The sequence below is a fragment of the Ixodes scapularis genome, unplaced genomic scaffold (genome assembly GCF_016920785.2).
Source record: "Ixodes scapularis isolate PalLabHiFi unplaced genomic scaffold, ASM1692078v2 PGA_scaffold6__148_contigs__length_123643588, whole genome shotgun sequence".
Taxonomy (NCBI): Eukaryota; Metazoa; Arthropoda; class Arachnida; order Ixodida; family Ixodidae; genus Ixodes; species Ixodes scapularis.
In genome coordinates, this window is record NW_024609881.1 from 23,608,668 (window position 1) to 23,619,533 (window position 10,866).

Sequence of the window (10,866 nt, forward strand, 5' to 3'; positions counted from 1 at the left end):
GCACGCCCAGTTTGGCATGCTGGTCATGGTGGTTATACTGGTCATGCTGGTGGACTTCCCAACCAGTTTAAACTGTTTAAATAAATGCACAGGATAAACAAGCCAAGCTCTTCAGAAAAGCCAACTCGGCATCCAATTTATTATTTTCGTACTTGTGGCCGCCTCACATCAACTGTGATGCTACATATCCTCGGCGCTCACACAGTATACTAACCGATGCACAGGCAGTGGTTCTCGGTGCAAAGCCAACAATGTTAATAAAACCAGATTGCTTATCTTTCATCACAAAAAAATACTAGACACACGCCAAAAACAGGCCTGGCTAACGAAAAAACTACTCGGATGAGAGAAGCAAACCTGGGGTCCCGCCAGTGATGGGGGCAAAGCGGCAACTTGCGTGGTCGGCAGAGGCGAGGAAATCCATGTGGCTTGGCTGGAATTGGCGATACTCCCCGGCACCACCGTCATTCACGAGCACACACACGTTCTAAGACACGAAGCGACGCTTCAGTCGGGACGTCCGACATCTTCCCGCACTGAACGGACTGCCGCTCGCTGTCTCCTCAAAACCCGCTTCGCTTGCATTGTCGTTCAACTAGTCTCCAAACAACGCGCACACAGCCGTCCCTTCGAAAATCTGCCGAAGATAACCAAACGTGTCTAAAATTCTCCGTTCCTACCACTCTCTCTCTCTCTCTTTTCTCGCACACAAATGTAGCTTGCAGCGCGCCTGACGCGCCCTGTCGTCTTCCAAAAACGAGAGGACAAAGAACAGGACGTGGCCTCGTTTTATCCTAAGCCGACCTTGGCGCGCGCGCTCCCAGCAATGCCATTTCGGCTATCTCTAGCCGACCTTGGCGTGCTCGCTCCCAGCATGACCAGCTTGACCGCCACGATTATTTGTTCGACCAGATTCACCAGCTTGTCTCCCAGCTTGACCACATTGGCTCCATGGAAAACCAGTTTGACCAGTTAGGACCAGACTGGCTCCCAGCTACACCAGATTGAATCTAAAACCAGATTCTAGTTGGACCATGCTGGTTTTTATTTAAACCAGACTGACCAACTTAAATTCTACCTTGCCCAGCTTAAACCAGCTTGATTGCCAGTTAAACCAGTTTGACTACCACATTGACCAGATTGACCAGCTTAGTTACCAGCTTGGCCAGTTTGATTTTCATGGTGGTTTTTCCAATAGGGTTCCAACCGTGTTTGTCACGTTTACCCTTATAATTGGGTTATAAGTATGGAAAGCTATCGGTGGAGGCAACTCCGTCGATGAACCCCCCCCGCCCCCTCCACACGATATAAGGCGGTTGTGCAAGGGGTTGTGGAAGCGGCGGTGTAAGTGTTTCAGACACTGAAATTCTGTTTTTTGCAGATTCATGAGTTAAGCACGAGACACATGCGCGAAAAATCCATCCGATCCGACGTCCGATCCGACAGTACGACTGCCTGATCCGAAAAATTTGGTCGCTTCAGGCGTCAGATCGGCGATCCGACATGCGTCAAACGCGCCAGATAGTTTCGCACGGCGGACGGATTGTCGGATGCGTCCAGCCAATGACAGCACAGCTAGCGCGAACGTCATGATGACATACTTGGTCTGTCGGGACGAATAAGAAAACGGGACGGGCGACGGGAAGCCGGACGCGTAGATCCCGCTGATCCATTCGAGAAAGATGGCCCCGGCAAAGAATGCACGCGCTAACAAGAACGAGCTCCTAGCTTCGCTCGTGCGAGCTAAACCATCAATCTGGGACCAGAGATCTATGAACGCGGACCTCCGCTGGAGTGCTTGGAAGTTGGATCTCCTGGGCGGAGCCGAACGGATTGTTGTGTCGCTTGCAAGGTCGGAAGCGTGTGCGTGTGTCTCAATTCGGAGCGGCGTTCGGACTGTCGGATCGGACGATTCTGCCGTCCATTTGTCTCGCGCTTTAGGAGAACATCAGACCCCGCTTTGCGGGCATACAAATGGCATCTAAGTCAAAGGCCTTTGGGCGGTCTCACTTGTAATTTGCTCCCCATGGCCCAGAATATATTTAACATGTTGCTCGAGCAGAGTGCAGCTTTTTCGCTGAGACGTTTTTGTTTAGAAACAAAGTTGAAAAAAACCTCTTAATTTATTCAAATCATCAGCAGCGTTGATTGTGCGAGATGTAAATATACTGCAATGCTCCTGCAAGTGTGGTGGCATTTCTTCCTTTTCATATACCATCTGTGATTCATGCACTGTCTGCCCTGGAAACCATGCTCGGAATGTTGGTTGAAGTTTCGCCTGCAGCTACAGACCATACCTCAATAAGGCCGCATATAATAATTCGCATTTCCTACGTAAAATGCGCACAAAAAAAAAAAAAAAAAAAACGAAAGTAATATGCCGACAGCTAATGCCGTCTCGGCCTTTGTAGGGCGAGTGAGGGGGTAAATTTTGTCCTCAGCAGGACGTCACCCCGGCTCGCTGTAAAAGGTCGCCTCCCAAGCTTCTCGGTGCTAATACTCTCACCATACAATGCACCTGTTATTTGTTTGGCCCCTGGTCATGAAATCATTCTCAGTTTGCCATTCCATCTCACCGAGAGCCCGATTTTGGTCATTGAGGTCTCAACCGGCTTGCACTGAAGAACTATTAGCGAGTTCGTTTCACGGCACCCGCAGCGTGGAGCGGGTTCGTTTCAGCCGGCACTCCACAAGTGGTTGCACTCTCCAAGTTCGTTTCATTGCTGACACCCCACGCGTGCATGCACTCGCTGCACCGAGAAAATCGAGATTGCGCCAAAATGCAATCCCGTCGTGCCTCGCTCCGGCTAGGCCGGCAAGGTGCTGGAACAGATGACGAAAGTTTGTCTGCTACGATGTGTCGCAGAACTGAAAGGAAAAAAAGTAGATTTCCTGATAGAAATTGCGTCCCGCGGGCAACGGAATCAAACCCGAGCTTGAACTGTGAGCGTCTCCTATTTCATGAAGGAAGCAGTTCACAAACCGTGCTTTATTTGGAGGTTTTAAGTCGCTCTGTTGCCGTAAAAACGCTGAAATATACCAGTGTGTAAAGAAATGCTCAGAACAAATGCATCAGCGGCCCCCGAGATATTTATCACCAACTTGTGCGGGTGAAAAATTGAACATTTGTCGACAAAACTGCCCCAGCAGAAACTTTGACTGCCCAATAAGCATCAGAGAAAGCTAAATTTAGTGATCTTACCCGAGGCTTGGGCAACATCATCATGTTTAACATTTACCTACTTCAGCTAACTTGCCCCGTCATATTTTGTTCGAGAAAGCTCTCGTTCTCGACGCCCTCACCAAAGCTAATATCTGATCCACCTGTAATGACGATCGAAATCGAAAAGTTTTGCTGGGTATTCCAGCAGACTAGTTTTAAGGCGTACCCTTTCAGTGGTCCACGCATAATGCCATGCTGAAATGGATCAAGCTTCTGCTCGGACAGCATCATCCATTTTCTTCAGTGTAAACGGTTATGAGAATTGAAAGATCGCAACCAGCTGCTTTGTAGACAGCTGGTTGCGGAAATTTACGCCGTCTGTAACTATCCCTATGACAGCCGAGTTGCTTGAAGTCATCGCAACTATAAACTACAGGCTGCAGCGACCAACGTTTGTAGATAAACGTTGGTAGCGACTGTACTCTCGCATTCCCACCCATCACTCCGAACAGCAAGGCGCCAGTTTCGGTTTGAGGTCGGTATTCTTTCTACAACATAGATGGCGGCAGCATCAGTCTTCCGCACTTGGTGCATTTGGCGAATTCGTTTGAGTCCAGTTCTCAGTGCAACACTCTCCGAGTGCGATGCATTCTGGGAGAGAACTCGAACGGTGCCAGTGCGTGTGAAGCGAACTCGCTATAAAATACCGCTTCCAGACGCATCGTCTGCTAACATGAGGGAATAATAATGAGTTTGTTTGCTACTAGGTAGGTATCATTCTCTGACAGAAACAAAACGACGAACAGACTGGCAAGTCTGTTCGTCGTTTGACGAACAGACTTGTTCGTCGATTGTCCCTTTTTGGCTCTGGGAACAGAGCCAAAAAGGGACAATCGTCTGCTATGAATTGTGTGCTGCGCAGAATGAGATCAAAAACTAATTGAAATATGGAACATCGGCTATTTTACGGATGCAATTGTCCTGTGCTTCGTTTGGCTATGCTGATTTGTTTTCTGGCTGTGTGTAACTTGACACCCACTGGTGCTAAAACAAGAGCTTGGGACAAGCACCCACCTTACCACGATACCAATCTCACTATCCGAAAGAGTATTGGATTTAATTACTGAGTGCCTTTTCCATTGGCAAGAAGGCCCCAACATTTTCTAAGAACTCCAGTAGGGTTTTGTTGTTGCATCTTTATACTTGCAACTCATTTACTTTGCCAATTTCGTTTTTCTAGCCTGGCTCAGCTGGCAAGCTGAGTGGCGAGTCTGAAACTGTACCAATATTGTTTCCGGTCAGACTGTCCATTATTATTTATTGTTCTTCCCTGCTATTGTGATATGTCTGCACTGTAGTCATGACAGGGGCTTGAATGGTGGCTCCTACTATCTACACATGGGTCCTAGGAAACATTTTGTAAGTGATGAGGTGCCCACAATCATGGGCGTCAGCAAAGTGGCGGAAAAGGGGGGGGGGGGGATTATTCTGAAGGGGTGTAGCTTTCAAACCTATAACTTTGAAAGAAAACAAGGTTTGCCCCCCTCCCCCTCCTTTTCCTGCAAAACGTACTGCAGATGCCCATGCCCGCAATCTAGGCCAACGGTTCTGGAAAGAGGGTTTGTGGAACCTCTCCGTAAAGGCATTTTAGGAGTCCGCAAAACTCTGCCGGCAATAATTTTTTTTTTTTAAATATGGTTTGGGGCATTGAGCTGAGCCCAGTCCGGCCATGGCACATTCACAGCTCCGGGAGAAAGAGGAATCTACAGAAGAATACCTCCTTTCACTCTTCCCCCTTTTTATTACTGGTAAACACGTTTGCAGTCATCCCCCTTCCCCTTTTTTTACACTGCCTGGCGTCTCCCATCACTTCTGCCAGTCCAAAAAGGGTTTGCCTGCCACGATTGGCAGTTTCCTTCTTTTCTCTATAGCATCCTTTCTGCTAAAGTGGAAAGAGTGTAGACGGAGCTTCTTCCCCTCACCGTACCGTCTTAACCTGCAACATACTATACTCTCGGGAACAAGATAATAGCCTTGTATCTTTTCTGCCGCCACAAATGCTGTGCTTAGCATGTTTTTGGCAGAGCCTTTTGCTGCCACCACATGCCACGCTATGAAGTGGAGTGCCACGGTGTGTGCGTGCCACCTGTCGCATAAAGCAGTGCACTTTCAAACTGCGTGGATGCAATGACGGCAGAAAAAACACCAGCAGAGCGGACAATACAGAGCATGTTATTAACAGCACTGGTTAATTCCCAATAAATCACAATCTGGATCATTACTGTAAAACCATTTATTTTTGCAAATCGGTCACAGAGGACATAATCGCGGCCACTAAATTTTGCGAATTCCAGACGCCTGCATTCAAACTCTTAAAGAGATTATAAAAGCAATTTCGAAATTTTATTTGATGTCTGAAATGGGCGTCGGGCTCATCTCAGACACTGTTGACCAAGTTCCAGCCCAAACAGAAGTTTGTGTGCCGCACCAATCAATTAAACAGTTGTGGTAATATTTGCGCGGGGACAATGCCTGAGACCCCCCCCAAGACGGCGGCAGAAAGGTGAACTAAAGTGCGCCGTCAAAGCGTGACGACAACGGGCTCCTCGTCAGGCGATTGCTTCAAACGGTTTAAACGTATGATGCGCTCTTGGTTTAGAATTCGGTAGTGAGATGTCATACAAAAAAGTAATTTGAATTTTGGATAATTTTTTTAAAGCTGTAGTTCGGAATTAATAGGTTTCATAGTGTGTATAGGAATAGGTTCCATAGCATGTGTAGCGTGTGGGATGACAAGGAAGATGACTTGTGGAAATAAATGACAGCTGTATGCTGTGCTGGTTTTGAGACGGTGGTGTGTATGTTCCTTTTTGTTTTCCTTGTCTCAAGGAAACAAAATTTTGACAGCAAATTTTGAACCCTGCTAGTGTACACGTTTCTGATCCAAAACTGACTTCGAGACCCAGTAGGCTTCAAAGCCGGTTTCAAATAAGAAAACCAACGCAAAAGTCAACTTCGAAACCTGGGATGTTTTGAAGTGATTTTTGGCATTAGTTCCCGAAAAGATATGTCATCAGTTTGGTGGCCGGGAGCTAAAAGCATTTCATGCTTAAAATCATACTCATCAGTGCGGCCTTTATTATTCTCTGACTGAATCAATTCTGCTTTAATATGCAGGAGGGAACCATTTGGCTTTTTGAAGGCTTTACTGTGGTCATGGCGGCCTACTGGCTTTTCGGCTTCGCCCATGGCCAGAAGACGTACAATACGAGCTGCCTTCTTGAGAGGCTTTGTCTTATTCTAATCTACTCACAGCTACGGCCAGTTGCAATCAAGGTGATTAATACAATCAAGAAAACACCTGTAGCCTGATTGCTGATCACATAGTGCAATCGCCAAAGTCTGTGAAACTCCTGCCAGGATTGTTCCGATTTTCGAAATCATTAAAGGCTTTGTTTGTTTTTCTTGAGATGGCAGCTGGAAGTTGTGTGGCTCACATACCTAAGTATGCTTCAATTCATGACCAGCTTTATTCATTTATATTCATCACATTTCTCTAGTCCTCCGTGTTGTTTCCTAGTCATCAAACTATTAGGCACCTGTATGGAGTAGTTACATTTTGTTTTTACGTTTTTATCCAAACGGTTTGTGTCACCCTGTCTGGAATTCATCACCCTTGCTACGAAATGTCAAATTAATCTCACGTTGAGATACTTTTTAAAAGTGGAGATGACCGGCATTAAATGTTGTGTTTCTTTATCACTCCTGTTCATACTTTGTATATTACTTCAGTCAAAAGACACCACCAGTGTTCAGTACGCCCCGTCCGAGCACAAGCTTTTCAGCCTGGATAAGGTGAGCGTGAGTGAGCACGTACTAAGCAGTACCGAAGGTAATGAGCGTGCACTGCTGCATTTTCAAAGTTTCATAAATGCTCTTTTTTAGAAAAAAAATAAAAGCCAGGCATTGTTGTGGTATATTCATAACATTGTGGCTTTCTTGAAGAATGCGGGCATTCTGAAGGTGTTGCCGAAGGCTTGCCAGGGTGACAGCGCGGTCGAAGGCGACAAGTGCGAGCTAGTACACGCTCTATCGCAAGCTCTTGTTCTGCGAAAGCGCTTCTCAAAGTCGCTCTTGCATGCCTGTAGCCTTTGCTGCCCTACAGTGGTAATGGTAGGCAACTCCGGCTGACACAAGAAATCATCCAATCGCTGCCACACTCCGTTTCCCTTTAAAGGGCTGGTGAACCGAAATTTGGATTTCAGAAAACGATGCAGAAGCCGTAGGCGGGACGCTACAATCCCTAAAACACTACTCGTAGTCACAAGGCGATATCTCGAATGGACGGCCGTATTTTTGGAGAAAGAGGTTGAGATTGAACGAGGCCGATGAGGCGCGTGACGTCAAGATATCTCGTTTTCTCCTCTCTGCTTCGCCCCCTCAAGGCGGCAAGGCGGAGAAGACGCGAGGTCGTTCCCTTTCCTTCTCGGAGAAACAAGACAAACAAATCTGTCAAATGCGCCTCCTATTTTTAAAAGTAAGGTCATCCATTCGAAATATCGCTGTATGAGTGATGTTTTGGTGTTTGTAGCATCTTGTTACACGCTTTTGCCGCCGTGTTTTATGGAATCCAGATTTCGGTTCAACATCCCTTTAAGTGCAAGTGAAACTGAAATGCCAAGAATGAGCACGTTGTCCTGAACGACAGTTGCACTGCACAAGCGCGCATGCTTAGCAACATTCAAAGCATGGAGCTTGCTCTTAAAGCCTCTGCATCAGGCTTCCTGTTGCAGCTCGTGGTACCGAAGCAAGCTTTTGGGCAGACACTTTTTTATAAGCACAAACTTCACCTGGCACCGCAGAGCTCCGACCGGTACTCGGAGTACTTAGTTGCGGTACTTTAGATAAAACAGAAGGGCAACAGGGGAAGTAGAAACTTCGCCTGCACCGCAGTGCTCCGACCAGTACTCGGAGTACTTAGTTGCGGTATTTTAGATAAAACAGAAGGGCATTGAGCAGTGCAAACTACGATTATTGTCAGGTAAGAAGTATTCGGTTGCAGTAATTGTTTTGCTTTGCATACAAAAAGGCTGGAGTATGCTTAAATGCTGGGCTAGCAACCGATTGCTACCAGGGGCCCTATGCTACACGACGGGACCAAGCGGAATCAAGGGACCGGGAGCCATCCAGCGACCTGGATGCAAAGATGGGTTCAGCTTTCACGGGATTGGTGCCACCTGGATCTTGTCCCAAAGGGCCAGCAGCAGCTGGATAGCCTCGCATTGCGATGCGGGGATGGGGATGCCGAGCGAGCTCGGGGCATGCCGCCCACTCAGTGTGAGGGCCAGGTGCTCCCACTGACTGGCTAGGTGCATGTTGATGAGTTCCTGGAAGGTGTTGTTTACACTTAGCAGCCGGAGCTTGGCGTTCGACGCGTACGGCGGCACCCCCAGTGCCAGCTAGTACCCCTTGCGAATAATCACGTCCATCTTGCCCTTACCTCTCGACAGCAGGTCAGGTTGAGATACGGATTTGCGCAGGCGATGTGGCTCACGACGAGTGGTTGGGTCAGCCGGATCAGGTCCGACTCCTAGAGCCCGTGTCTGTGACTCGTTATCCTTCTCACCATGCGCATGATTTGCGTGGTTGTCTTGACGAGTCGGTCGACCGTGTACTTGGCTCCGCCGTCCCGCTGGAGGTGAAGGCCCCAGAATCCGAACCCGCTTCACCACCGGCACGGGGGTACCATCCTTTAACGTGAGGCGGATGTCTGCCTTCTCCTTCTTCGGGAATTGGCTTGCCCGCGCGGAGGAGCAACAGCTGAGACTTATTGGGGGCGCGCTGGAGGTTGCCGGCCTCGAGGTAGTTCCGCACCGTCTCAATGACTTCTTCGAGGAAGTCTTGCCTCCCGCTGTCCGATCCCGACGTAGCCCAAATCGTCAGGTCGTCCACATAGAGTGGCATAGAGTGTATGCTTCATCCGGGGAATCCGTTCCAGTAGAGGAGGCGGCTTGCACATCGCCAGGTAACAAGGTGGGTGACAGGACCGAGCCTTGCCGGTTGCCCTTGCTCGGTATCGGGATGGTGCTTGTGCGGATGGACTCGATTCCGATGGTGGCCATCCAGTTGCTCAGGAAGTCCCGCACATAATCATACATTCGGGGCCCGCACCCAGTTGAGGCCAAGTTCTCGAACACCAGCGTGTGACTGACGTTGTCAAAGGCGCCCTTTATATCCAGGGCCAGGACCGCCCGCGTTGTCGTACAGGAGATTCTGTCAAGGATATCCTTGATCTGAAGCAGGACATCCTGCGTGGAGGTGTGACCAGAACCCGAAAATGGTGTTCATGGTGGCATTGAGTTCAATACAGGATGGTCCCCTCAAATATCGCTGTAAACAGCTCATCAGGGCATGGGCATTTAAAAAACTGAAATGGAGTGTCCAGGTCTGTGACGCTCGGCGGTATACCTGATAACCCCTATTTCTTTTGGATCCTTTTCAAGGGAGTATATTTTCCACTTCGGGGCACTTTTCTTGTTTCTGGCACTTACTACTGCAGGAACTGTTTCACCCTCACTTTCTTCTTTGCTTTCACAGCACTCATTTGATGTTAATGTGGAAGGGAATTGGCCGGATTCCACTCTTCGTTCCTACGTAAAATGTGCTGGCGTCCAATGCCTGCCACAAAAAGGGTACTTAAGATTCCAAAAATGACTAAGAGTGTGTAAACATATGATGCCAGCATTTCTTTTTTTTATTTCCAATGAGCAACATTATATTATGCCAAAACTCTCCCTAAATGCACACTGCATTTCACAGCGCGCTAAACTCTGCCGGAAAAATCGGCGCCTGCACGCAAAGGGGCGTCGCTTCCTCAGCAGTGTATTTTACCTTGTGAAATTTTAAGGCGCTCCTTTCTTTTGCAGCTAGAACATCCTTAAAAATACTAAAAATGCGTTCGCCACGGACGACCGAGTCTTCCGCTGGCAAACGCTGTCGTTTGCGTACGATACGCCTTGAAATTTTCACCCCATGGTCCATCAGGCGCCGATTTTTCCGGTTGCTTTCCCATACCTTGAGCCACCCAGAAACACCGCGCGCCCCCGTAGATAAAAAAAAAAAGAAAAGAATGGAACGGCATTGAGTGTTTTGTTTACTTACCGACTTTGTGCGTGGACCGCGCCACGTTGCGCTGCCTGATGCACCCGCGTTTTGGAACTAATTCAGTTGACAGTTCCCTCCGAAGATGAAGCCACTGAAGCCACGGCGGTAATCGTACTGGTAGGCTGTTCCCTTTCGAACGGGCGGAAGAAGACTACGAAGAATTCGGCAGCGAACGGGCGGAAACTCGATTACGTACAGCTTCAGTAGTCGACGCTTTGTTTTCTCGATTGCGTTCGCGGCGTTCACCGTGGACTCGCGCACTCGGCCGTAGCCGAACCAGCCGAACGGCCGAAGCCGAACCAGCTGGACGGCTGCCGGCGCGCGTACCGACAGCGTCGCCATAGCAACCACGCCGCGAGTGTGGTTGCCAGACAGAATTCACACGATTTTTTTTTCTCGTCACTCACGTTGAGTTACTAGAAGTTAGGTGCGTATCATTATAATACATTATGCTGTAAGAAGTTATTAAGGGATATGTGTACCTACCTAAGACAAATTCAGAAAAAATATTATTGAAAAATAAAATTGGCGTAATCTTT